Source organism: Schistocerca americana, chromosome 7 (assembly GCF_021461395.2).
Source record: "Schistocerca americana isolate TAMUIC-IGC-003095 chromosome 7, iqSchAmer2.1, whole genome shotgun sequence".
In the NCBI taxonomy this organism is placed as follows: domain Eukaryota; kingdom Metazoa; phylum Arthropoda; class Insecta; order Orthoptera; family Acrididae; genus Schistocerca; species Schistocerca americana.
This window is the reverse complement of record NC_060125.1, coordinates 482306291-482331594: the sequence shown is the minus strand read 5'-3', so window position 1 is coordinate 482331594 and position 25304 is coordinate 482306291. Positions and strand designations below refer to the sequence as shown.

General features: G+C 42.3%; 1 protein-coding gene and 1 non-coding gene across 2 annotated transcripts in view; one reads left to right on the top strand and one right to left on the bottom strand.

Moving 5' to 3' along the window:
- The window catches only part of LOC124622298 (zwei Ig domain protein zig-8-like), a 909359-nt gene that overhangs the window by 471541 nt on the left and 412514 nt on the right, over nt 1-25304 (bottom strand). The gene's annotated exons all lie outside the window — the stretch shown is intronic.
- Nucleotides 5782-5856, top strand: Trnas-uga. Its single transcript has one exon. It is a non-coding gene; the product is annotated as a tRNA-Ser (tRNA).

Genomic DNA, 25304 nt, shown 5'->3' with positions numbered 1-25304 from the left:
AATATCTGACAAATCTAAAATTTGTATAAATAATATAAAATTAACCTTTCACGGGCTAGTGCTCTCACAGCTTTACTTCCTCCACTACCTGGTCTCATATCTCCCAAACTTTACAGAAGTTCTCCTGCGAAACTTACTTGACTAACACTTCTCGAAGAAAGAATATTCCGGAAGTATGGCTTAGCCACAGCCTGGGGGATGTTTCGAGAAAAAATGTTTCACTCTGCTGTGGTGTTGGAGCTGATATGAAATGTGCAGGCAGATTGAAACTGTGTACCGGGCCGACAGGGCGCTTGTCCACGAAAGACAAAGATCTCAAGTTCGACTCTCAATTCAGCACACAGTATTTATCTGCCAGGAGTTCCATATGAGCGCTCACACTCCTGCAGAGTGAAAACTCATTCTGGAAACATCAAACTGTCTGTGGCTAAGCCATGCCTCCGCGGTATCCTTCCTTCCAGGAATACGAGTCCTGCAATGTTCGCATGAGAGCTGTGAAGATGGAAAGAGGGCGATGAGGTACTGGTGGAAGTAAAGTTGTGAGGAGGACTCGTGTGTCATGTTTGGGCGTCTCAGTTAGTATGCCCATGAAAGTCAAAGATTCCGAGTTCGAGTTTCAACCCGGCACTCACTTTGAAAATGACAGAAAATTTCATATTATCCCACGCTGTGAGAATGAAAAATACATTCCGGGGGCAAAAAATTAGTCAGACGTGGTATTTTACGGATGATTGCCTCTGGTTCCTGCTCATGCTCTAGATAGTTATCGATAAACTTGCACTGATAAAATTACAATCTCGGACTCAAGTGTGATGGGTAGAGAACTAGGCAGAACACTACTAAATCGCTTTCATAGCTGTACGAGTGACGAGAATACGAATGAAGCAGAACCCAGTGCGAGAAAGTGACTCAGTTTAGTTACTACTGGTATGACCGCCGATGACGGCAGACTATACATACATATTAACTCTCGCTACTTGATCTGTTACAGTCTGTATATAAGATAAGGCTGTCTTGCTGAAAACAGCTATTACTAATGGTTCAACACAAAATATGAGTGAACCACAACTATTTATTTGTTACGTGATGGAACAACTGATTTTTCGGATGCCTGGAAGTGCATAAGGGCACCTGCACAATCGTCAAATCAGTACTGAATGGATACAGCCTTGTGAACATGGTTGTTGTCCACTTGGAAGGAGGGAATACTCACAGTATAATCATTGTGAAATACAATAATATAAATAAAATAAAAGAAAGGGCGGAAGTCATGCTACGAAAAGCACTCCCAAAACATCACAGACCACTTACGGTTTGAACTGCATCTTCCGTACATTGAGAGTTTCGCTCCTCATTCGAAAGAGGGAGCAGAAGATACCACGATACTTCTTTTCAAAGGCCAAATCAAACCACACTCGACTCCACGAGGCAGCTATTGTCCTGCTTCTATACTGTTCGGCTCACTGAAGAAGTGCAGCTATTCGTGCTGCTGTGAGCTACGTTCTTTTATAAGGTAACCGCCTCCAAACCTACTCTGCATGCAGTTCGCTTCACATTGTCCGCACGAAAACGGGCTGAGATGGAAGTGCGTTCACTAACATCAGCAATCCCTATCGATTATCATCCACAAGGCGTGACAAATCTCAGGTTCTTGACGCCCAGGATGATTTTACCACATCACTTCGACGTGATTGATAACTGTGAGTGTTGAACCATTCCTTGTAAGCATGATGGACAGTCTGCGTTGATACACCAATAAATCTGGCACCTTCACTCACTGGTGGGGGGTGAAAACTCCTTTCAGCCATTCTGTCGCTTTTTCTCTTCGACCAACGTTACTGTGCGGATCCACTTCAACCGACAGGTACATAAACATCACTTCACTGGGAATGTAATTCAATGGTGGAAGGTCATATAACCACTAGGTACCAGTTATATATCGTGTGCTACAGTCAAAATCAACAACTTTGCTCGTTAAAAACGTATGTTTCTTCCGGTAAGTGTATCAGCTCCCAATACTACAGACCAAGGAACGTGAAGTTATTAACTTTGCCGAAATAATATGTCCTTTACTCTGAAGCACACGATAAGATCATGCACTTCGTTCACATACAGTATCAGTTACGTCATGAATACAGCTAAATTACAAAAAATAAAGAAAAATGGTTTAAAGATCTGAAATGTTCTAAATTTTGCAATTTGGAAGACATGACTTAAACGTAACGCAATGTTATAGTAAATATGGTTACGAAATCTAAACTTTTGTCTTTAAATGTTCTATGATGTTGTAGTTACTTGGTCATGTAGATGATTCTGCTCTAGTAACTGGGCACTGTTGACGGAGACGGCGTTGTACTTCCGTTCTCTTGTTTGTCTCGAAGAAGGTAGTGAATAGATAATTATACTGATAAATATGTCTTTGAATCTGAGAGCAGATACTAAAGCATTTCCTGAAGAAAAATTAACGTGAACTAATGTTCACTGAAGCACAGTAACGAAGATTGTGATGGTTCATTTCTCATTACTGACAAGTCATAATTTCATCAAAATTTACGGTAAACCTCAAATACACGGAAGCATATTTTAGCAGCGATCGTTTATTGAGAAATTGCAGCAGTTTGAGTATAGTGAATATTTGGTTTGATCACTATTATTATGCTAGAAAAGAAAAATCATTATACATCAACGTAACTGATTTGAAAAAGTGTATGTCGTCATTGACTAACGACAATCCGTAATTTATCAAAATCAAACAATTAAATAGTATTTAATAAATGGTATTAAATAATATCCCACTTAAATACGCATAGCTGGAGCCATAAGTTCTCTGATGACTATGATCAATTTTTGTGCAGTAGGTTAGGCCACACAAAAGAGGTAAATTCTATCCATTGTAGGGACGTTGCGCTTGTCGGCATCTGGCAGAATTACATTGATTACGTCGATGTGTGGCAGCAGGTACTTTAGAAGCTGTAGTTTAATTACAGAGAGGGTGAGAGTCTCGCCCGCCGATTCTACACTTCAGGACGGTTAGCCTAATTTGTGCTGTTCAAGGATTGTAGCCTGTGATTCTGAACCTTATTCCCCTACATTTCCATAACCACCCTTAACTTTTCACTACAGAGGAAATCACTTCATTGAATTTTTGTCATGTGGAACACAAGGAAAAAGATGCAACGTGAAGCAGATTCACAAAGCACGAGTGCAACTGAGCAATAAGCTATTCCCCACCAATTCCTACCCCTGTTAATGTTTTCAGACAGCCGCATAATTAAAAGGTTGCCTACGGGCAGCAGTGTATACTGCAACGTGCTCTCGTGGTTGATTACTCTGCTGTGCAAACGGGAAATGTCTCATTAGATGTTCACCTGTCGCCAGCCTATCCTGCTCTAGATCCTGCGTGTCACACGTACGTTGTTTCCTCATACTGTGGCCCGAACGCTCATTTTCCTCTTAATTTTAATATTTCTTGCGTTCATTTATTTATCTTCGATAAAAGAGTGCTATCCTTTATTTCTTCGATTCACATCTTGCAAGTACCTCTTGGCCCAAGTTGCTTAAACTAACCTACACGGTGCGAAAAAGTTAAGGACGATAGTAACTTCCGTGTGACGTGTCAATGCGTAGTAACGTAGATCGATGAAACTTAGACCATACGTGAAAAGAACTGCTACAATACAGTACAGAAGGTAACTGCCAGAAATACGCAATGAGACGAACCTAAATGACACATTTATTCAAAGGCCATAATTATACTTAGCGTGATTCATGATAATCCGCGAGACTATTACAAACTGAGGGACATAGTTCTCCATAGGGTGTGTGATCACGACTGACGGCAATGTATGCTCTGCAGTGCGTTCCGATTCTGGCTGCAAGGTTGTTACGGCTTTCTTCTGACAAGACAATCCGTTACTTCACCACTGCGGTTGACAACTGTTGGACGGTCTGTGGTCCATGTGGACGTGCTGCAATGCTACTGCCCAGCACATCCCACACGCGCTAAGTCAGTTCCTCTACCTGCGCAGTTCAAAGCGGTAGCACGCCGTCATCCATGAATTACGTGTTCCCACTTCTCACCATATGAGCTTACGTAATGCACCCAGGAAGATTGTTGAACATGATCGCTTTGATGGTCCAGGTGTTATGATGTGGAGTGCGTAATATTGGACGTCGTATTTACCTCCAGATATTTGAACGTGGTACACTTATCTACCATCATTATTGTGACACTGTACTCCTTCCCCGTGTGCGTCTTTTCAGGGGAGAACTCGGCCTAGACTTCATATTTACGGAAGACAGTGCTCGACCGCACCGAATAGGGCAAGTGGGGGAACTCTAGGTACGAGACAATATTCGTCGAATGGACTGGCGTGCCATGCGCCCAAACTTTCGAACACGTGTGTAATACGTCCGGCAGAGGTATTGCAGCAGGTGCACGTGCATCAACGACCACCCAGCAACTGTCAACCGCACTGGTGGAGGAATGGAACGCGCTATCGCAAGACTTCCTTACCAACCTTGCGAACTGCGCGAGATCACGTTACAGAGAATGCATTGCTGTTTGTGGTGCTCATACACCCTATCAAGAAGCATGTCCCACCGTTTTTAATTTTCAGAGGACTATCACGATCCTGTTATCTTCAGCATAATTACTGTCTTTGAATGGAAGTGCATTAATGTTCACCCCATTGCGTATTTCTGTCAGTTACATCCTGCACTATTTGTAAAAGTCTTTCTCTGCTTGATCCAAGTGTAAGTGAGCTATGTTACCTGGCAGTGACAAATCATGCTAAAGTCACTTTCGTCTTTAAGTTTTACACACCAGAGTATATTATTCAAGTGTTCGTGCCGCACGTGTATCAGCACGACATAAATATTACATCTTACTTACTTTTTGAGGAACTGTTTGTAAATAATGACAAAAAGTGAATTACCTATTGGTGCATCCACTTTTAATTTTTCTTTTCATTTCACCTAACGTGGTAATTACTCCTGCTTTAAACGCCAGCTACCACTCGTACCTGAATTACCTCACAATTATCTATCAATGATCTCATTTTTTACGTATCACCACACTGGTCCTAGACGTTTTAAGATTATTTAGCCTGCTGCTCCCACACTTTCAGTTCTACTTTGTTGTTCAATCCCTTTCATAACAGTGTAGTAAACGTTCTGAAGCATTTTTTTTTGTAGTTTGCGGAGTGAGCAGATATAGCATCAGGACCAAATCAGATTGCAGAATTTCATTTCACTGAAGGAATTGCTTACTGCGCAAAGGACGCATTAATATCTGCTTAAACAATAGTGCTATCTTACAGTCATGTACCTGAAACTTCATTGGTAAATTACTTTTACAGACACGGTTGCTCAATCAGAAAACTTCAGACGATATTGATCTGTCTCTCATACGGCAAAACAAATACAGTATCCCAAAATCTATACAATCGACTCATTACATCATATTTGTAGACGTATTTTAATAGATCAGACCTGAAGCCCATAAAATTTAATTTTATTCCTGGTTCCTTTAGCTTTTAAAGAACGTTTAAAGTAAGTGAATAACTGAAACTTCCTGGCAGATTAAAACTGTGTGCCGGACCAAGACCCGAACTCGTGACCTTTGCCTTTCACGGGCAAGTGCTCTACCAACTGAGCTACCCAAGCACGACTCACGCCCCCTCCTCACAGCTTTACTTCTGCCAGTACCTCGTCTCCTACCTTCCAAACTTTACAGAAGCACTCCTGCGAGCAGGAGTCGTGAGGACGGGGCGTGAGTCGTGCTTGGGTAGCTCAGTTGGTAGAGCATTTGCCCGTGAAAGGCAAAGGTCCCGAGTTCGAGTCTCGGTCCGGCACACAGTTTTAATCTGCCAGGAAGTTTCATATCAGCGCACACTCCGCTGCAGAGTGAAAATCTCATTCTGGAAGTGAAGAACTATTTTACTTTGTACATTAGCATTGATATGTGATCTCTTATTCTTCAATGTTATACCTCTTGTATTATTTTGATCTTCAAAGAAGATTGTGCTTCATTCTTTAACAATGAGTGACGTTATCCTAATAACAGCTCACAAAGATAATAGTCTAACTTTCGAGGCGAAGACGTGCGTGGTCTTTGAAAGATGTCGCATGTCGTCAGCTGAAAACAAATTCTTCGTATCGGAATTTATTTTGATTTTGGTAAGTCTGTTAGCTAAGTGTGTTTAACGTTAAACTTCGTATCGCCCTCCCTCTAACACAAAAAATACTTGTGACTATGATGTGTACATCATTAAATGATAATTACTGGTTATCGGCCATTTTCCGCTTTTTTTTCGCGCATTAAGTGATTTCTCTTAATATCGCATCATTCGCTGGAGCCCACATTTGTTTCACTTCAAATTTACGTAGGCCTAAGTCAGCCCTTCCGTTTCATATCGCTAAATAAACGTTAAGACGTGCAGTTAATTCTGTTTGTTATTCAGTAATCTTATCGTCGTATATTACACCCAGTCTATGTTTCTCGAGGTGTGTCTTTTCACAGTTTTCTACATTCTGAAAATTATTAGGTATGCTTCGACTAATTTCATCGGCTATTCCACGACTGAAGTAAATCTGAAGTTATCTGTTATAAGTGTGAAAAGAGCTGGCTGAAAATAATCCGAGGAACTGTATGTTAAAGGCTATCAGTGACATACCCTGTGTAGTACCAAGACATTTAGCACCAATTAAAACAATTTTGATTATTCTTAAAATCGGTCTTCTATACAAGTTTGGAAAAGGTTGGATATGCAAAATTCGTCTAATTACCTCTATCATTTTCTTTTAATGTTATTTACGTTAATATTTATGCTTGCTAATGCTTTTAATGTTATTTACTTTAATATTTATGCATTCCAATGATTGTACATGATAAATCCACAATTACATATTAATTCAAAATGTGTTTCATTATTCAGTAACTGGATTGCGTTGACATCGATTTCAATAGTTTTTGAGGTGTGGGTTCTGAACAGCTTCCAATATTTGTAACCGTAGGCTATAACTGTATAATAGGCAACAAGTCACCTCATACGCAAATTTTTTGCAGAAAGTGGTAATGAGTCAAGATGTAAAATTTTTATAGTTATTCCGAAATGATAACTTTGTTTACCATTTCATGGTTAGAGAGAGATTATCTCCGCTGCTGTAAGTTTCCTTTCCTTAAAAATATTACTCCTTAATTTTGATCTCGACGCCAATGGTGGAGATAGTCTCTCCAAAAGACAGATAAAGGGTTTACAAGCGAAATGCGACTCTACTGGATGTCTTTAAAAAACCAAGTGAAAACATTTTTGAAAGATTTTGTTCAGGAGTTTAAAGGATATTGGAGAACTGCAGAGGGCACATTAACAAGGCTACTGCAGGTGCAATACTAATTTAGGAGGCCGTCCTTGGCGCTTGGAGTCTTGAAGACTTGTATTCAAGAGTTAAGAAAGGGGTAGAGACGAAATACCGCCTTTGAAGAAATTGGAAGGGACTGTAAAAGGTGACAAAAATAAAAGAATTTTTATTTTGAGAGAACTAAGCAGTACGCAGAGTGCTAATTGTACTTAATGGAACGGAAGGAAGTCGCAAAGCACACAGCTAATCTGCACTACCGTTTACTTGTGTCACAAACACGTTCACCGGCAGTTCTATTCCAATTTTATTTCCATTTTATAATGAATGATCATTTTCCTGATGAAACCTGTCGCAGTTTGTGTAAAAAGTGTACCAATAAGTTTGTTCTATCTGTAATGGCTCTGAGCACTATGGGACTTAACATCCATGGTCATCAGTCCCCTAGAACGTAGAACTACTTAAACCTAACTAACCTAAGGACAGCACACAACACCCAGTCATCACGAGGCAGAGAAAATCCCTGACCCCGCCGGGAATCGAACCCGGGATCTGTCTGTAATGTATGAACATTTTGGTATGCTACTAAGCTGATAATGTAATTCTAGTGAAGAGGGAAAACTCTGTCATGGAAAAATTTGCAGCGTGACATACATCATGAAAACAACATAACGATGAAAATTATTAGTCTGCACTAACAGAATATTACCAGAATTTGATATATGGCCAGTCAACAGTTTGTAGTTAATTGAATGAATCCTACAGAAATATATCTAGTCTTTCGCAAATGCAAATAACTGATGTTGCATTGTATCCATCAACAATTTAAATTCAAACTCGAATTAGTCCTTAGCATTTAAGGAAATCGTTAGGTGTGAAGACTGTAACAGTCTTCACTATGTAGAAGTAAAATTAGTCTGCCGAAACTCCCATAAACTGTGACATATGAGCACTGACGTCGATCACATTCAAATTCACTAGTAAAATTTTCGCTAACACAGTCGTACTAACGTGGCGTATAATAAGAGGCAAATGGTTACCCTACAATTTTTGTTAAAACTGCCAGGTATCATAATCAGAATCCTTTAAATTGATAAAACCATCCAGCTAGAGATGAGAGTGCGAGTGTGGCTGAAGTTGATGCCAATGATTGACATTATCTAACTACTAATATTCAAAATTAATTAGTTACTCTGCGTTTAAACAATGAGTAGCTGGGAATCCTGATTCCATGTTGAGCAGAGGCTTACGAAACAGTGAAGATGCTATCGTATATTCTCCAATAAAGTGATCAGAAGATCGATACAAATTGCAAAAAGATTTAGAAAAGATATCTGTGTGGTGTGAAAATTAGCGTTGACCACACAAATAATGAAAACTGTGAAGTGATCCATATGAGTGCTAAAAGGAATCCGTTAAACCTCGGTTACACGATAAATCAATCGAATCTAATGGTCGTAAATTCAACTAGATACCTAGGAATTACAATTACGAACAATTTAAATTGGAAAGAACACACAGAAAATGTTGCGCGAAAGACGAACCAAAGACTGCGTTTTATTCCCAAAACACTCAGAACATGGAACATATCTGCTGAAGAGACTGTCTCCATTACGCTTGTTTGCCCCCTTTTGGAATACTGCTGCACGGTGTGAGATCCTTGCCAGATAGGATTAACGGAATAAATCGAGAACGTTCAAAGAAGGTCAGCACATTTTGAATTATCGAGAAATATGGGAGAGATTGTCATGGAAAAGGCATCTCTCGCTGCAGCGGGATCTTCTCAAGAAATTTCAATCACCAAATTTTTCCTCCGAAACCGAAAATATTTTCTCAAAGCCTACCTACATAGAGAGAAACTATTATCATAATAACATAAGGGAAATGAGTGCTCGCGTGGAAAGATATAGGTGTTCATTTTTTCCGCTCGCTGTTCGAGAATGGAATAACAGAGAATTATAGTTAAGGGAATTCGATGAACCCTCTGACTGGCATTTAAGTGTGATCTGCAGAGTATCCACGTAGATACAGATGTAGATGAAGAAGGGGCCAGGGACGCGATAGGAGGGGGCCGCAACACTCATCACTGTCGGTTAGTTATGTCAAAACTAGCTTGGATCCCTCTGCTTCGGCCACATGGACTACATGGGCTGCAAAGACTTATTTTCCTTTAATCGAATTTTTGTGTTGTTCACAAATTACAACTTCTAAACTCTTCACGCTAATTGTAGTTGCTGTTGTCTTCAGTCCTGAGACTGGTTTGATGCAGTTCTCCATGCTAATCTATCCTGTGCAAGCTTCTTCATCTCCCAGTACTTACTGCAACCTACATCCTTCTGAATATGCTTAGTGTATTCGTCTCTTGGTCTCCCTCTACGATTTTTACCCTCCACGCTGCCCTCCAATGCTAAATTTGTGATCCCTTGATGCCTCACAACATGTCCTACCAACCGGTCCCTTCTTCTTGTCAAGATGTGGCACAAACTCCTCTTTTCCCCAATCCTATTCAATACCTCCTCATTAGTTATGTGATCTACCCATCTAACTTTCAGCATTCTTCTGTAGCACGACATTTCGAAAGCTTCTATTCTCTTCTTGTCCAAAGTATTTATCGTCCATGTTTCACTTCCATACATGGCTACACTCCATACAAATACACTCAGAAACGACTTCCTCACACCTAAATCTATATCCGATGTTAACAAATTTCTCTTCTTCAGAAACGCTTTCCTTGCCATTGCCAGTCTACATTTTATATCCTCTCTACTTCGACCATCATCAGTTATTTTGCTCCCCAACTAGCAAAACTCCTTTACTACTTTAAGTGTCTCATTTCCTAATCTAATTACCTCAGCATCACCCGACTTAATTCGACTACATTCCATTATCCTCGTTTTGCTTTTGTTGATGTTCATCTTATATCCTCCTTTCAAGACACTGCCCATTCCGTTCAACAGCTCTTCCAAGTCCTTTGCTGTCTCTGACAGAATAATAATGTCATCGGCGAACCTCAATGTTTTTATTTCTTCTCCATGGACTTTAATACCTACTCCGAATTTTTCTTTTGTTTCCTTTACTGCTTGCTCAATATACAGATTGAATAACATCGGGGACAGGCTACAACCCTGTCTCACTACCTTCCCAACCGCTGCTTCCCTTTCATGTCCCTCGACTCTTATAACTGCCATCTGCTTTCTGTACAGATTGTAAATAGCCTTTCGCTCCCTGTATTTTACTCCTGCCACCTTTAGAACTTGAAAGAGAGTATTCCAGTAAACATTGTCAAAAGCTTTCTCTAAGTCTACAAATGCTAGAAATGTAGGTTTTCCTTTCTTTAATCTATTTTCTAAGATATGTCGTAAGGTCAGCATTGCCTCACGTGTTCCAACATTTCTGCGGAATCCAAACTGATCTTCGCCGAGGTCGGTTTCTACCAATCTTTCCATTCGTCTGTAAAGAATTCGCGTTAGTATTTTGCAGCTGTGACTTATTAAACTGATAGTTCGGTAATTTTCACATCTGTCAACACCTGCTTTCTTTGGGTTGGAATTATAATATTCTTCTTGAAGTCTGAGGGTATTTCGCCTGTCTCACACATCTTGCTCACCAGATGGTAGAGTTTTGTCAGGACTGGCTCTCCCAAGGCCGTCAGTAGTTGTAATGGAATGTTGTCTACTCCTGGGGCCTTGTTTCGACTCAGATCTTTCAGTGCACTGTCAAACTCTTCACGCAGTATCGTATCTCCCATTTCATCTTCATCTACATCCTCTTCCATTTCCATAATATTGTCCTCAAGTACATCGCCCTTGTATAGACCCTATATATACTCCTTCCACCTTTCTGCTTTCCCTTCTTTGCTTAGAACTGGGTTTCCATCTGAGCTCTTGATATTCGTGCAGGTGGTTCTCCTTTCTCTAAAGGTCTAATTTTCCTGTAAGCAGTATCTATCTTACCCCTAGTGAGATAAGCCTCTACATCCTTACATTTGTCCTCTAGCCATCCCTGCTTAGCCATTTTGCACTTCCTGTCGATCTCATTTTTGAGACGTTTGTATTCCTTTTTGCCTGTATCATTTACTGCATGTTTATATTTTCTCCTTTCATCAATTAAATTCAATATATCTTCTGTTGTCCAAGGATTTCTACTAGCCCTCGTCTTTTTACCTACTTGATCCTCTGCTGCCTTCACTACTTCATCCCTCAGTACCCATTCTCCTTCTACTGTATTTCTTTCCCCCATTCCTGTCAATTGTTCCCTTATGCTCTCCCTGAAACTCTGTACAACCTCTGGTTCTTTCAGTTTATCCAGGTCCCATCTTCTTAAAATCCCACCTTTTTGCAGATTCTTCAGTTTTAATCTACAGTTCATAACCAATAGATTGTGGTCAGAGTCCACATCTGCCCTTGGAAATGTCTTACAATTTAAAACCTGGTTCCTAAATCTCTGTCTTACCACTATATAATCTATCTGATACCTTCCAGTATCTCCAGGATTCTTCCATGTATACAACCTTCTTTTATGATTCTTGAACCAAGTGTTAACTATGATTAAGTTATGCTCTGTGCAAAATTCTACCAGACGGCTTCCTCTTTCATTTCTCTCCCCCAATCCATATTCACCCACTATGTTTCCTTCTCTCCCTTTTCCTACTCTCGAATTCCAGTCACCTATGACTATTAAACTTTCGTTACCCTTCACTACCTGAATAATTTCTTTTATCTCATCATACATTTCATCAATTTCTTCATCATCTGCAGAGCTAGTTTGCATATAAACTTGTACTACTGTAGTAGGCGTGGGCTTCGTGTCTATCTTGGCCACAAAAATGCGTTCACTATGCTGTTTGTAGTAGGTTACCCGCGCTCCTATTTTTTTATTCATTATTAAACCTACTCCTGCATTACTCCTATTTGATTTTGTATTTATAACCCTGTATTCACCTGACGAAAAGCCTTGTTCCTCCTGCCACCGAACTTCACTAATTCCCACTATATCAAACTTCAACCTATCCATTTCCCTTTTTAAATTTCGTAACCTACCTGCCCGATTAAGGGATCTGACATTCCACGCTCCGATCCGTAGAACGCCAGTTTTCTTTCTCCTGATAACGACGTCCTCTTGAGTAGTCCCCGCCCGGAGATCCGAATAGGGGACTATTTTACCTCCGGAATACTTTACCCAAGAGGACGCCATCATCATTTAACCATACAGTAAAGCTGCATGCCCTCGGGAAAAATTACGGCTGTAGTTTCCCCTTGCTTTCAGCCGTTCGCAGTACCAGCACAGCAAGGCTGTTTTGGTTAGTGTTGCAAGGCCAGATCAGTCAATCATCCAGACTGTTGCCCCTGCAACTACTGAAAAGGCTGCAGCCCCTCTTCAGGAACCACACGTTTGTCTGGCCTCTGAACAGATACCCCTCCGTTGTGGTTGCACCTACGGTACGGCCATCTAATCGCTGAGGCACGCAAGCCTCCCCACCAACGGCAAGGTCCGTGGTTCATGGGGGTAGGCTTAATATATAAGGTTTAATATATTTCTGACCAAAATGAGATTCCGATACCTGGAGTCGGAGGCCTTTGTTAATCCTGCCTTTTGAGTCATTGTAGTAATATTTCCAGAAAAAAATTTCTTACCCTAACTTATATTTCTTTGGAATTCAAGTACCAGTTTTGACAGATTTAGCTTTAAATAAGTTTTAATATAGCAAAACAGTTTCATAAATGTTTTTATCCCCTATTTCACTCCATTAGGAGCTGAGTTTTCAAAAAAACACTGAAACAAGTATGTCTGTGTTTCCAATACAGAAGCGAGAAATGAATTTTCAAAGATGCAGCTGTAAGAATGCTTTAGGACTTCTTTAATAATGATTAATTTTGAAAATAAACTTTCACACAGTATTTTACCCCCTTAGTGGTAGAATTTCCAACAATTGCATAAGGATGCTTTTTACTTCTGACCGAGAATAAAATACCAATTTTTATAGTTCTGTCTTCGAAATTGTCTTATTAGCGACCTATTTTCAAAAAGGTTTTCATCCCCTACTTCACCGCTTAGGGTTGGAAATTCAAACAATCCCTTACTAAACGGAGTCTACAGTATAAGATAAACACTCTCTCCAAATTTCAAGTTACTATCCTTAACGGTTTGGGCTGGGCGATAATGAATCAATGAATCAATTTCACCGCCTTGAGGCTTGAATTAAAAAATCGCTTAAATACTTTTTCTTTTTATTTCCAACCGATAAGCTAGACACAAATTTTCATACATTTAGCTTTAAAAATACTTTGATAACGAAGTATTTTCATGAACCGTTTCAACTCCTATATCATCCTTTTAGGAGCTCTGTTCTCAAAAGCACTAAAGCACGTATTTTTTATTTAAAACAGAGAGGTCAAATACAAATTTTCGTAGATGTAGGTATAAATATGCTTCAGTAGTTCCTTAACAATGATATACAAAAAAAAATTTCATCCACCATTTCACCCCCAGAGATTAAATTTCAAGAAAATCTGAGACATGTATTTCTTTATCTCTGACCAAGAAACCAAATACCAGTTTTCGTAGTTATAGCTTTAAAATTGTCTTAATAGAGATCTTTCATCCCCTATTTCACACTCTTTGAGGTGGTATTTGGAAAAACCCCTTCTTATAACATGCCTACAGTGTAAGATCAAAACCCTCTCCAAATATCAAGTTTCTATCTGAGTGGTTGGCACTCGGAAGAATCACTGTCAATAGTGATAGAAGCCACACACAGGTCTCTCACAGGGGCATTTCAGCCGAGAGTAGTTCTTCGACTCAGGGCTCTGAGAGTGAGCAGCCGTCGGTGCCGGCCAGATGACTCAGATTTTCACAGCCACCACAGCAGCCACTCATGGGCACCGGTAACACTAAGTATGGAGAGCAACAGCACCGCTCGCGAACAGAGTCGTAGTAGGCGCAGCGAGATTTTAGAAAAACGTTATGACTTTCACAATTTCAATTAAATATGTTATTAGCAGTGGCGAGTTCAACATGTCCTTCACAAGGTGTATGCATAACTGCTACTGCAGTTCTTTTTCTTCCACTCTAATTAATTATTCGGCAATCACTGTGCTACTTCCACGAACTTTTTCCCTAAATGTTGTGCTTATTCTAATATGTTCACCTGATATCCATTATCTGATGTCTTTCAAGGTGCTGATATTTCATTTACATTTTAATTCCATTGTATCAATACTCAATGTACGTAAGAGTTTCCTATCTTTTCGCATTTGTGTTCATTTCGAACTCTACTGACCCTTACAATAAACTGGGATTTGTAGTGATCATTCTTTCATTCTGTAGTTTGAAGAATTCCGTATTTACACCATCTTATGAGTTATAACTCCTACGTTTGACGTATAATAGGGCCACCCCTGTTTAATAATTTCCATCCAATAAGGTATTCGTTGTGCTACACCTGTAATTAAATTCACATGATCACATGGGGAGCGATGTGTTCATCGTTACGGTCGGTCACCCAGTATAGATATTTTTGATAGGGGTATGTCAATTGCTCAGCTCTAACCTCATAATGTCAACAACTGAAAGATTAGACATTTACTACAGTACGGTTCAACAGTGGTATTAAAATTCAGGGTGAAAGGATATCAATGACAAGATTCTCTTATGGCATTGCTATCTTCAGGGAAAATGAAGGAAGATTACAAGAACTTTTGAATGGAACGGACAGTCTAATGAGTGATGAATATGGATGGGAAGTGGCGCAGTGGTTAGAACACTGGACTCGCATTCGGGAGGACGACGGTTCAATTCCGCGTCCAGACATCCTGATTTAGGTTTTCCGTGATTTCACTAAATCGCTCCAGGCCTTTGAAAGGCACGGCCGATATCCTTCCCTAATCAGATGAGACCGATGACCTCAGTATTTGGTCTCTTCTCCCAAAAAAATCTACCAATATGGAAGAGAGTAAACCGGATAATACAGAGGTAATGAGTTGTAGCAGAAGTGAGAGTAATTAGAAGTTTAACATTAAAATTGGTGATGACAAAATAGACGAAGATCGCAAAATCTACTAACTTGGATTCAAAATTAACAGTGACGGACAAAGCAAGGAGGACATGAAAAGCAGACTAGTGCAGGAAAAGAGAGCATGTCTGGAGAAGAGAAGTCTAGTTATAACAAAAATAGCCCTCAATATGAGGACGAAATTTCTGAGGATGTACGTTTGCAGCCCAGCATTGTATTGTAGCGAACCATAGACAGTGGGAGAGCCGAAACTGAAGAGGATCGAAGAATTTGAGATGTAGTGCTACAGAAGAATTACATGGACTGATAAGGTAAGGAATGAGGAGCGTCCCAGCAGAATCGGCGACGAAAGAAATGTAAGGAAAACACTGACTTGAAGGGACAGTATGGTAGGACATTGTTAAGACATAAAGACACATACTGGAATACATCCAGCAAAATAATTGAGGACATAGATAGCAATTTCAATTCTGATATGAAAAGATTGGCACAGGAGAGAAATTCATGGCGGGCAGCATCAATCCAATCAGAAAACCTACAAATCATAAAAAAGAAGAAATGGTTTTATTTTCCTTGCGGCTGATAACTTCTCACAATTTCCGTTTTATTACTTTCAGTTCTATTACTGACGGCTCAGCCGTAGTAGTATCTTAGAGAAAGTAATAATTTTTTACTTTGATTTATATCTATCTGATTGAAAAAACTGCAAATAAAGATTGGGTGTGGCGTTGCACAATGATATATTTTTTAATTTTGTCTGCTACTGAGCATCTCCTTCACAAACTCTAAGCTCAGTGTACAAAAGATTGCTTAAAAAGGACGCTGGTCTCTTCACAGCGTTATGAATGGTGTAGAACTGCCACTAGGTCCTCGACTGCTGATTTAAGTGACGTTTATGTGCCAGTCAAAAAAATGGTTCAAAGGCCTCTGAGCACTATGGGACTTAACTTCTGAGGTCATCAGTCCCCTATAACTTAGAACTACTTAAACCTAACTAACCTAAGGACATCACGCACAACGATGCCCGAGGCAGGATTCGAACCTGCGACCGTAGCGGTCACGCGGTTCCATACTCTAGCGCCTAGAACCGCTCGGCCACTCTGGCCGGCTATGTGCCAGTCGGCTGAATGGATTCAGTGCAGTAAGGTGCGGCAAAACTGTAAATAACTTAATAGCACTATCGTCTTTAAACATCCACATGCCTACACCGTGTATGATTGGGTGCGATTCTTTGGTGTACCGATACCGACTGTCCACCGTGTCAACCCAATGCCTACACCATGTATGATTGGGTGCGATTCTTTGGTGTACCGATACCGACTGTCCACCGCGTCAACCCAAACGTGTGGTATGCCACTCGCAGCCAAGAAACACAGAGATAGAACAGTGGGCTTAAAAAGACGCAGGCCTACAAGCACTGGAGACGTGTGTCACGCCTTTCCAGTGACAATTTGTTCCACAACCTACATAAATTACTGCTGTAAGTGAAATCAACCAGTTTCCGAGCATGCATTGCATGGGGAACTGAATGCGAAGGACATTTGGAGTCAGACACCTCGCCAAACGACATTGCTCCCAATGGCACATAGAGCTGCACTCACCTATGGACCAATCGACTCCGAGCGAGGTGGCGCAGTGGTTAGCACACTGGACTCGCATTCGAGAGGACGACGGCTCAATCCCGCGTCCGGCCATCCTGACTTAGGATTTCCTTGATTTCCCTAAATCGCTCCAGGCAAATGACGGGATGGTTCCTTTGGAAGGGCACGGCCGACTTCCTTCCCAGGTCTTCCCTAATCCAATGAGACCGATGACCTAGCTGTTTGGTCTCTTCCCCCAGACAACCCAACCCAACCAATTGACAAACATACCAGACGTATTCTGACTGACGTGTGCTGAGGTCCGATGAGTCGCTATTTTGCTTCTTTTCAGCTAATGCAAGGCGATTGCCAAATGAAGTGTTTAACTGTCTCATGTTGGAAGGGGTTCTATGAAGTTTAGGAGACGTTCTTCATACCTTAACTTAGGCACACTAATTCAAGTTACCACGAACATGCACCGAGATATTTCTTTCAATATTCTTGGTGAAAAATCGTTCACTTTCTTATACATCTGATGATGAATAAGTACTTTGTATATGGCTCAAGAAGTACGCAGCACTACCACGAGAGGCCGCCACAACCTAGGCACAACCACACGACAGCCGCCTTTTCACAAAGGAAACTCCCCATCACACCCTCTTCGGATTTCGTGTTAAGACAGTTCAGTGGATAGCCCGCAAAAACTGAACACAGAACAAGCATGAAAACAGGAAGAAGGTGAACGGAAATGTGAGGAAAGAAGCACAACCAAAACAGTGAACGGTCCAAGTTGAAGATGTGCAACCACGAGTGAAGTTCAAAAGCAACGTTGTTGAACTGTGAGGAGGGAGATCCGTGTTCCAATCCCCATCGTCTTCCCACTTTTTTTAACAAAATTATGAACTGTCCATTTCCATCCAGTCATTCACTTGTCAATTAGCTGTATTCAGATTTATGTCTGTGTCGCTGTGTAGCGTCCTTTTGCAACATCGAGGAGTAGGGAAGTGACCTCCAGACGTACGTGCCTCCCATTTGTTCTACGCAAGTCCTACATGTTATGACTATTACGTTCCGCTTTCAATGGTTTTGACTCTTGAATTCCTTTGTTGTAACATAGACCACACCCGTTTATGTGTTGTTTCCATTTCTGTGAGAGGTCTACGTAGCATCTCGTCTGCTCTCATTGTTCATTACACATACTCGCGACGCTAATACAGGGTGAGCAGATAGTCTTGACCTGATCCTCAAAATTTATAACAGAATAACCGTTTCACATGATAAGTTACGTTTGGTGCCGTTACATAGGTTAGTGTTACTAGTTGTTGAGACCAATAGATGACGCTAGTGCTCCACAACACCGGTGCGGTCTATTAGGTCACATTAATTGCAGGCGAAATGGCGTCGAAGCAGGGGAAAGCTCAGTGTGTGCTTTGGTTTCACGAAACGAAATCGCCCATCAGTGTTCAGCGTAAATTTCGGTCTTCTTAAGGATGCAGCTCTCCTGACGTTAAATCCATAAAGGGATAGTATGCAAAGTTTAACGAAACAGGCAGTGTTGAAGATCGTCCTCGAAGTGGCAGGCCTCCTGTGAGTGATGCAACTGTTGATCGTGTTCGGCAATCGTTTCAGCGGAGTCCGTCTAAACCAACTCTTCAAGCATCACGTGATCTTCAAATGCCGCAAGCAAGTGTGGTGATGATTCTTCATGAATGGCTTAGGTTGCATGCTTACAAAGTGCAAACCGTGCAGGCTTTGAAGCCGAATGATTTGCTGACACGAGCTGAATTTGCAACTCAGTTTCTCAACAGGATTGATAGCGCTAACGATTACTTAAAACGCATATGCTTTACCGATGAATCCACCTTTCATGTCAGTGGTATGGTAAATTGGCATAATGTCTGTATATGGGGTTCAGAATCTCCACATGCTACAGTACAGTTACAGAGAGACAGCGAAAAAGTGAATATTTGGTGCGGCCTCATGCATAACAAGGATTTTGGACCGTTTTTCTTCGCAGTAAAATCCATTACCGCTAACATTTACTTTGTCGTTTTGCTACAGTTCATTGCCCCACAGTCAGAAGAATATCAACCATGGATACTTTTCCAGCACGATGGAACACCCCCCCACCCCCCCTCCCACTTTGATAGTGCGTGATTTTGTGGATGAAACATTTCCGGATTGACTGGAAGGAATAGTTCTACACCCTGGTCACCCCGCTCTCCAGACATTACGCCTTTTGACTTCTTTTTTTTCTGGGGCTATATCAAAGAACGAGTCTTCGTCACACCAGTTGCTGACGTCGACGAACTGAAGGCTAGGATACAAGCTGCTGTGGGTACTGTGACAGAACACATGTTACAAAACACCTGGCGGGAACTGGAATACCGCTTCGTCATTCTCCGAGCTACCAAGGGAGCACACGTTGAGGTTTGCTAACGTAAGTGGTCTTTAAAAAAAACTAGTAACTCTAACCTATGTGACGGTATCAAATGTAAATTATTATGTCAAACGGTTATTCTGTAATAAATTGTCATAATCAGGGCAAGACTCAGTGCTTACTTTGTATATTCTTACCACATGACTCATATTCTATAGCCAGTGTATAGTGTGACAGTTGCCAAGACTGCGGAAGGGGAACAAACACGTCAGTGATCGGACGGACCGTTCGTAATATATGGAGTGCGAGGGAGATTTGAACACAGATCTGTCGCTTTGCAGTCCAACACCGTGACCACAAAATCACGACGCCGTGTTTCTTGCAAATGGCTTGATAATTCACATCTTGACTTGGACCGTTCACTGTTTGTGTTTTGATTCTTTTTTCACAGATCAGTACACTTCCTGATTTCATGTTTGATTTATGTTCAGTTTTTGACAGGCTATCCACTGAACCGTTTTATCACTAAATCTGGGGGGGGGGGGGGGGGTTGCGATGACGAGTTTCCCTTGCCAGTTCCGAGCAGCCGCCACCGGATGGCGCTCGCTAGTCGCCACTACCTCGTGCTTCTGCCCCACATCCTTCAGCGCGTCGTATTTGCCCACTGAGAGAGTTGCCAGCAGCCAGAGAAAGCGCTATGAACCCGACCGGATAAAACCAATCCGGTATTTTAGTTCTGAATCGGTACTTGTTTGATTCGATTATAACGGGTTGTTTTCAATTTCTAACAACAACCGGACCAAAAAAAAAAAGACAGCATGTAGATTTGCCGTTGCACTAGTGCCAAGGTTTTACGTTTTCAAACAACTTTTCTTAAAGAACATGTAATGTTTTTCGAAAAATATCCATTGCTTTGAAAAACTGGTTTATTATAGAAATTATGAAAAGCCATCTGCACTATTTCAATAACCACGCTTACAGCCGCGAGGGGTAGTCGAGCGATCCGGTTCGTCTTGTTACGGTCCAGCGGTCCGGGCGGCTTCCCCCGTCGGCGGTTCGAGTCCTCCCTGAGGCATGGGTGCGTGTGTGTCGTCTTTAGCGTAAGTTAGTTTAAGTTAGATTAAGTAGTGTGTAATCAAAAATGGCTCTGAGCACTATGGGACTTAACTGCTGAGGTCATCAGTCCCCTATACTTTAGAACTACTTAAACCTAACTAACCTAAGGACATCACAAACATCCATGCCCGAGGCAGGATTCAAACCTGCGACCATAGCGGTCACGCAGATCCCGACTGTAGCGCCTAGAACCGCTCGGCCACACTGGCCGGCAGTGTGTATTCTTAAGGACCGATGACCTCAGCAGTTTGGTCCAATAAGACCTTACCACAAATTTCCAATTACAACGTCTACAGTTAGAAAGTAGCAATAAACACATTGTACAGCACTGCTGAGACGATGATGTCCCTGCTGCCGACTGGCGTTGCTTATTACAAGGTACGCATGTACGTGGAGAGTGCAAAGTTAGCCCATACCCGCTATATACGCTAGTTTCTCGCTGTCGTTCTTGGACATAGGTTCTGTTTCAGAATGGTACCACCCCTAGTCTGGATGTATTTTACGAAGTGTGAGTACAGTGCAGAACAATGCTGTATTTGCTTTTAAAGATTAAAAATTGGAGGAGGCACAACAAACTTGCAACGCCTTTATGCGGATCATACCCACAATGTCTAAAGACCAAAAATTTATTTCAATGCCCAATGGCACCTGAAGTCTCCGTTTAACTTAAAATCTTGTGTTTTGGGATAAAAAGTTATGAAACGTTATGAGATGACGGACGGCACAGCTATGGGATCCCCACTGCCTCCAGCAGTCGCAAATTTCTTCATGGAGCACTTTGAGGAGCAGGCTCTGCAAACTGCGACATTATGGCCGTCTTGCTTTCTACGATACTTTGATGACCCCTTTCTCATTTGGCCTCATGGTGAAGATACACTTCAGCAGTTCGTCGTTCATATGAATGGTGTCCATCCCAAAATTAAATTTCCTGTCGAGATGGAGAAGCACGGCCAGCTACCATTCTTGGATGTTTTGGTTGAGCGGAAGGCAGGAGGCCAGCTTGGTCATTCAGTGTACCGGAAACCAACACGCACTGATAGGTACTTTAACGCCAATAGAAAGCTGTCCTGAACACGTTGGTTCATAGAGCCAAGATGATCTCTGACGACGACCACCTTCAGTCTGAATTGCAGAACTTAAAACGTGTTTTCGGGAGAAATGGATACAGCAAAAGATACATCGCAAACGCTTTCAAGGGCCGCCGACGAAAGACACCAGATGAATCAGGAGAAGAGGCCAAACGGACTGCATTCCTGCCATACTGTACAGCAACTAGCAGTAAGTTAGGACGTCTGCTGCACAAAGTTGGGCTAAGACCAGTGTTGCGGCCCGCTCCCAAGATACGAGATATGTTGCGTTCTGTTAAAGACGACACTGCTCTTCGAGTGTCCGGTGTGTATGGTGTACCCTGTGAATGTGGCAGCATGTATATTGGACAAACAATTCGCACGGTTGCGGAGGGTTGTACAGAGGAAAAGCGTCACATAAAAGAAAGGGGGCTTGAGAAGTCGGCCATAGCGGACCACTGCCTAGAAAGTGGACATGCGCCTACATATTGGGACTCCGTTATAAAGGAAGCGGCCGAGATTCGTTTAAACAACAACAATTTCAACAGAGATCAGGGATACTTACTCAGTAGTGCATGGGGGCGGGCGTTGGACATCGAAAGAAAGCAAAGACAGACGCGCGACGCGGGAGCGGCAGTTTCAAACGTGGCGCCTGCCCCTGGCGCCACGTGACGTCACCGCTGCTGCCACGGGCAATAGCTCCGCTAGCTGCCCGGGCCGACTTACGCGAGCGCTCCACATTGGGTCGATCTGATTGGCTGCTGATGATGTCATCATGCCTGTATAAGTGAGAGACGGTCAGTGGGGTCGTGCCGACGATGGCGGATATGGTCATCAAAAGCTCGAGGATTTTATTCGAATTGACTCAGCTGGAAAACCGAGAACATTTTATTCACACGTTGTAACAACCAAACCGGTCTACATTTGCATACACCACTTTCGGATAACATAGTTAGACATCTAGGCACGCGAATGTAGTGGTGTCACCCCGCCCTTAAAATTTCAGCTGTACCCTCCTAGGCAAAGTAGCGCTCACTGTCTATTGACTGTTGATCCACCTAGAAATTTATTATCGTACAATAGATTTGGGACAGTAAATGAACCATTATTTTTTGGTTGCTTCAGGATGAAAAATTGATACTCAAAGGTGATGATGAAGGAAAGTCATCAACTTGCGATCTTTCTCTCTAGCTGTCGCCGCGCCCGTCTCTTTCACCCTGGCCAGATTTGTTGGTTGTTGCTGACAATAACACAAATTTCTGACAGAGCCTCAATCCCACATAGATAGAAATCTCCTATTCCTCCATCTTCTGCAGCTTTTCAACCTTTGTTGGAAGACTGCGTTCAGAACTGGAAATAATAGCAACACAAATCGAAAATCTGTTATTTCAGAAACAGGTCATTTTGAATTGTTTTACGTGTGAGATTAAACTGGAGACGAAAAAATTCTCTGTAGCCGCAAACGTTTCAGCGATAACCTCTGGCCCTAGGACGGATGTAGATACCTCCACAAACTAGCACAAAATAGAACGAGCCGCCGGCACACTGCCCTTTCAAGCCAGTGGACAGTTCCACCTTAATTAGAACTATAGGGGAAATATGCTTTCTGCTAACTTGGATATTTGGCTATAATGGACTATGCGACTGGTGGAGGTTCGAGTCCTCCCTCGGGGATGGGTGTGTGTGTTTGTCCTTAGGATGATTTATGTTAAGTAGTGTGTAAGCTTAGGGACTGATGACCTTAGCAGTTAAGTCCCATAAGATTTCACACACATTTGAAATTTTTTTGGCTATAATGTTTAGTAACAACATCATAGCAGTGTTCTATGAACGCTGCTGTCTTCTGACTTCACCGGTGTTCACGAGTCTGCAAGCATACGTTCCCAATTCGACGATCATTGAAGCACACAATCATACGTCGAGTGGCTCGCTAAATCATCCGATAACGAAGCCCGATAAAAATGAGACTAATTGGACGGGTGTGGCCGAGCAGTTCTAGGCGCTTCAATCTGGAATCGAGCGACCGCTGCGGTCGCAGGTCCGAATCCTGCCTCGGGCATGGATGTGAGTGTTGTCCTTAGGTTAGCTAGGTTTAAGTAGTTCTAAGTTCTAGGGGACTGATGACCTCAGATGTTAAGTCCCATCGTGGTCAGAGCCATTTGAACCAACTAATTGGACCAACAAGTGAAATGGAGCAGTAAGCATTCGAGAAATCTGGTAAGTGTATGAGATAATCTTCAATGAGTGGCTTCAACTTGATAAGGTGATCTGAAGATAGCTGTGCACTCGCTTCGCCACAGAACTGAGATCATTCTCATTGCTCTGCAGGCTTAGTTCCAAAATACGATGTTTCGGAAAAATTCCCAGTTGAGGCATCTGGAATATACTTCTAGCTGCACCAGGTGACAAGTTCAATAGCACTTTACGCCTTTTGCGACATTTTTCATGTTTTCAAGACTTTCATGGTGTCGTAGTTCTCATGTCCAGTGTACTATCTAGTTTACATTCAAGTAATTGCCCATTTCAGCAACAGGGATGTAATCGGGCTGCATCAGGCAGTCCATCTGCGAGCTAAATCACAGCAGAAATGCGTCGTCTGTAATGGGGCGATGCTGTGGAGACAAGGAACACGCAGAGGCGGACATTCCTGCGGTGGTCGGCGTGGCACGCAGCTGGTGCGGGTCGCGTGTCGACGAGCAGGCAGCGCGCCGTATCGACCAGCCGGCGCAGCGGCTATCTGGATCGTGCCTAGTCTCACCTAGGCTCAGCCGGTCTCCGGGAAGCCTAGGACGAGCGCGTAGGACTTACTCGGGGGGGAAAGTGCCCGATGCAATCGCATTCGAGTGCGGGTCACCAACCGCTTTTCGATCGACTAACCTGTCACGAACGCTTGCTAAAGTGCTTACGTCTCTCACTGATCTTTATCGCGGTAATGCTTTGAGCGTTCACAACAGAAGTACACGATATTCCATTTTCTATGCTTCGTTGTTAAGCAGCGAGTCTTTGAACGTGACACGTCAGCCGTCACGCAGATATCTAACTGGTACCTGTGTTCTATATAACGAATAGATAGGCGCAGTTGGTTGCAGTCATTTGGAAGATTATTCTGATGCTGTTGTCGATACTAGTTCATTCTGTGCAATTCCCTTCATTTCTGCATAGCTTCTGCCACCTACACCGGGTTGAACCTACCCACCGCAATCGAATCTGAGTCTCCCCAAGTATTACCACTCACTGTTGTTTCCAACACCAAATTAACTTCCTTGAGTCCCAACGGTGGTGGCAAATCAACCTAGCCCTACCGTTTACTCATATTTTTCCCCGAACAACTCTTGTCCGCAACTCGGCTGAGCACTTTTCGTTGATGATCCAATCTAAATGTCAACTACATCCTTCTGCAACACCTCATTTTAGAACGTCTCTTTCTTTCCTGGTCACTGTTTTCTGGCTACGTGCGCCCCTATATAATATTACGGGGTTCTTCAAATAAGCAGGTTCCGCTGTTTTATTTCTCTGCAAAATAAATGTCCTTGCCGCAGTGGTTACGACGGTTCCCGTACGATCATAGAAGTTAAGCGCTGTCGGGCGTGGTTGGCACTTGGATGGGTGACCATCCAGGCCGCCATGCGCTGTTGCCATTTTTCGGGGTGCACTCAGCCTCGTGATGCCAATTGAGGAGCTACTCGACCGAAAAGTAGCGGCTTCGGTCAAGAATACCATCATAACGACCTGGAGAGCGGTGTGCTGACCCCATGCCCCTCCCATCCGCATCCTCCACTGACGATAACGCG